Below are 5,016 nucleotides of genomic sequence, written 5' to 3'. Positions count from 1 at the left end.
TGTTTTACATGTGATGGTTATGATGGTTGTGGTGGTGGTTGCGATGTCTGTGAAATCGGCGGGATAGCAGAAGTTTTCCGGCAGATGCCTCTGATATGGCCACGTCATTCTCCTAATACTTTCTCGAAAGTAGCTCTTTTTTGAGTGGGTGTTAACTCTCTTTCAGCTTCTGGCCCTTGCATTTGTTCTAAGACTTCTTTTACTAACCGATTATGTATTTCCCAAAAGTGATTAACAATTAAGTCTAAATAAACATTTAATTATATGATAAAATTATAATTAAATACCTACGTATTGTTGTTCCGCCTCGACACTAACAAATACATCATTCCTATCCGTATGAGTCTTGCGAAACTTGTCCACTCTCTTAAGGTTCTGTTTAACATTAAAAATTAGATTATATTTTAAATAAATAATTACATGTATCATACGCTACCTTCTTATACAAGCTCGACCTCCCACAATTAATGATCGTTTGCATTTGACAAACTTTTTTGTTCCTTTCTGAAGAAGCTTTGTGTTCGTCCGTTCAGAAATACTCAATTGTTTTTCTCCAATTATCAACATCCGTATCATCTAGGGGTGACTAATGCTCTCGGGATATCCTCATACCCTCCGACTTCCAAAAAATATTCTTTTCCATCAGCCTTACGCTCTCGATAACCTTTTAACAAAGTTGCCTAAAAACTCTCTAACAAAATAGCAGCGTCCGGATCTCGAGACATCCGATCCAAATCAAACTTTGTCTACAAAAAAAAAGTTAACCAAGTAAAAATCAATCATAATTAACCATATAAAATATTTTTATATAAATAATTTACCCCTAAATGTTGTTTTATTGAATACTTTATTGAAGGGGAAACTTTTTTCCAAGTCCATTTATCAAAAGGGACCATCCGCCACATTAATTTCCCAACTTCTCGTACAAACATGTATTTCGGCTTTCCTACGAGATCATATGTCATATCCCTATCATAATCCATGTAAATCGGTTTGCCCTTATTCTGTAAGAGCGCTCTTTCAAGCATAATACTTTTGATTTTTCCTCGGATTTCAACTACAAATATAATTAAAAATTATTAGAAACGGTATTTAATTTATAATAACTGAATAAAAATAATAAATAAAAATTCATAATAAGACGTACGATCCTGCTCATGATGACCAACACCTATACCACCTGGGAATGGTGGGTCCTCAGCTCCATCACCCCATGTCCACGACCCATAACATCCTACTTTATTTGTAATATTGTACAATTACATTTTGTTTCTTTTTTACCATTTAGAATATATATATATATATATATATATATATATATATATATATATATATATATATATATATATATATATATATATATATATATATATATATATATATATACCATAAAAGTAGAGTTATTATTTATACAATTTGGTATATTCGAAATCAAATTTACCTATTCGAATTTATTATAAATACACACCTTAAATGCTTGTTATTAATCATTTCATTCTTAAAAATTATTGAAGTTAGTTAAAATTCATTTAATTAATTTAGCCCAATGAATATATTGTCATTTCGTTTTATGTTTTTAAGATTATCAAACAATTTTTCATAAGTATTATAGAATTTAACAAAAAAAGAAAAAAAAATCATGCTTAGATAAATTTAGACTTTGTCTTTGTCTAGTTTTTTTATACACGTTAAGGAAAAATGGCTATTACCGGCAATAAAAATCATTAGCAAATATAACTATCAATAAATATAATATATCATTTCCAATGATGAACACTAAATAGTTAAATAGTAAAAATCAAACAATTTGATAATCAAAATATATTTTATAAAGTTATAAATAATTGGTTTATTTTATACAGTGTTCTAAAAGGCGCGCCAAGGCGCGCCAAGGCGTGAGGCGTGACTTCGCCGTGACGAAAAACCTTATAACGTTGGTGTTAGGCGTGGCGTGTGGCAATGCGCGATATGGCGCGCCATGGCGTGTTATGGCGCGTGTTTTTTCGTTTGAGACACAGTTTTTTGCTATTTATTATGTTTTTTCTAATCGGAGATACAAATATTTTGGTTTTTGTTAACTTTTTGTTATTAGTTATTGAACTAATATTGCTAAAAGTAGTTATATTTAATATAAATTTATATTTATGTGGTAATATAATTTTAAATTAATACAAAATTCCCGCCTTACATCACGCCTTGAGAAAACGCTATGGCTCGTTAAGCTTGAGGTTTGGCCTTGGCGCCACGCCACGCCTCACGTCATTTAGAACCTTGATTTTATATATACTCATTAAATAAACTTTTTGTTAACATAACTTAGTGGTTGCTTCATAAAATAATTTATTATTATATTAAAAACAAAATGACCTAAAACCAAAATCAAATTGGTAAACATTGAAAAAAAAATGTTTTTAAGAATAAACAAAATTACCAAACTTGATCTTGATCGGTACAAAACCAAGGGTGTAAACATGTATAGAATTATACATGAGTTACGTGAAATTTTATTAGGAAAAAAAAAGACTCACTTCTTGCATCCTAGAAAATAACTATTTGCTTCTCATCTTACACAAAATTTTATAACATTTTTTTTCCAATTATAGCACTGTATTTTAAATAACTATATTATGTTGTTGTTTTCTATTGTAGTCGTTTATTTTATGTTTTCATTGTTTTTACATCATACATTGTTTTTTTGTTTTTTTTGTTTTTTGGTTTTTTTTTTTTTAAATATCATCCTACTTGATTTGTTTTTTTTAGAATTCATATTGTTTTTTTTTCAATAATTAGCATTCTCAATAATAACATCCTATTTTATTTGTTTTTTTTTTCAATAATAACATCCTACTTATACAAAGATCACATATTTTCACATATATACATAATAGCATCCTACATATACCAAATACACATACATATACTACATATACACCAAATACACATACATTCACATACATACATAATAACATCCTACTTATACCAAAACCACATACTTTCACATAATACATAAGAGCATCAAATACACATATGTTCACACATATACCACATATACACCAAATACACATACATTCACATATACACATAATAACATCCTACTTATACCAAATACACATACTTTTATATATATATATATATATATTATATATATATATATATATATATATATATATATATATATATAATAACATCGTACTTATACCAAATACACATACTTTTATATATATATATATATATATATATATATATATATATATATATATATATGGTATATATATATATATATATATATATATATATACACCAAACACACATACATTCACATACACACAAAATAACATCCTACTTATACCAAATACACATACTTTCACATATATAGATAATAACATCATACTTATAGAAAATACACAAACTTTCACATGCATATACCACATATACACCAAACACACATGCATTCACATATATACACCAAACATACATAGATTCACATACATATATCAAATATACATACATATGATAAATTTCACATAATTTATACAACTACACATATTTTGCAGTTAAACTCAAATTTCACAGTAAATAGAACCTATGGTGGCGGAAATGAAACAAATGGTGCAGTGGTGGCAGTAGTTGCCGGTGGTGACAGCAATAGTCACCGATAAACTAAATCAAACTGAAATTGAAATTTTTTTGCAATTAATCACTAATATAAGCTAAAAATTGATGTTGCAAGAGAAAGAGAAAAGGAACTAAGCCGGAGATACCTACCATCGTCGGAAACGCATTGATATCGCCAGAGATTCGTCTTCAGTTGCCAGTATCTACTTTGCTCGCTGATATCTACTTTACCGTAGCCGAAAATCCTCAATTTCGACGGTGATGGTGGCCTGAATCCTTGCGAATCGCCGAAAAAGAGGGAATTATTGTCGACACAAGGGGCTTTAGCGGCGGCGTTTATCAATAGCACCGACAACTTCAGAGAGAATTATTGTCGCGTCTTTTATTCGACATTTAGCGGCGAAAGTAGTCGCTGGTATTAATGTCGCCGCTAATGGTTATACGCGAAACGGAATCTCATTCATTGGGTTCATGATCAATCGGACGGTTGGAGTTGGCCAAAACTTTTTCATGCGGATCGGTCCCCCATGGAATTACCGACGACATTTTTTGCCGGCGACATAGGCTTTTAGCGGCAACTCATGCCCATGTCGCCGGCAATGAACATATTTCTTGTAGTCAGATGATATGGCTACCAATTCAAAATTTAGCCCGACCTATTTTAAGAGTAAATGTATATTCATCTGGAATTAATAAACATTTATGGTAGGGATTGCTTGATCATGCATTTTCTTGTTCTTTATTTTATTGTTCCTCAACCTTTGTCACTTTTATGAATAAAGTGCCTTAAATATACTCTACAATGGGATGGACCATGAAGGGGACTCGAAATGCTTCAGGGATCCTATGTGTTAATTTGTTTGCAAATGACTATATCCATCAACGTTTTAACGTGTTCATTGTACAATGTATCCAACTTGTACACTAAGTATAACAACATACACACATATTGTAAAGTATGGCGTAAGATCCCAAGTGTTACAGTTTTTGTTCGAAGCTTGATTACACATACATAATCTGGACCCATAGTGCTTGGATAATTAAACAGACAAAAGAATATACCGTGCTATCAAGTAATTCCATGCGTATCTGATTATGATTATTACATTAACTCATTATGCATGTATGAATAACATATTGTCCTATGTAGACAGGTATAATACACTTTGGAAAAGGCAATGTTTGCTTCAAATTCCACTTAAGCAGTGACAATAGTGACATTCAAAACTTGGGCACCAACTAGTAGCCTCTTATCAAGTGTGCTTGAATTCTGTAATAAGAGGAAAATTTTCTTTTATAATGTTATTTCTTATCATGATATGAGAATATTTTGATCAATCTCATATACCAAGTTCCATACTTTCGTCACCACACTAAAGAGAAAATGGGATATTGGTGCCT

The sequence above is a fragment of the Lactuca sativa genome, chromosome 7 (genome assembly GCF_002870075.4).
Source record: "Lactuca sativa cultivar Salinas chromosome 7, Lsat_Salinas_v11, whole genome shotgun sequence".
Lineage (NCBI taxonomy): Eukaryota > Viridiplantae > Streptophyta > Magnoliopsida > Asterales > Asteraceae > Lactuca > Lactuca sativa.
Note: the sequence above shows the minus strand (reverse complement) of the source record.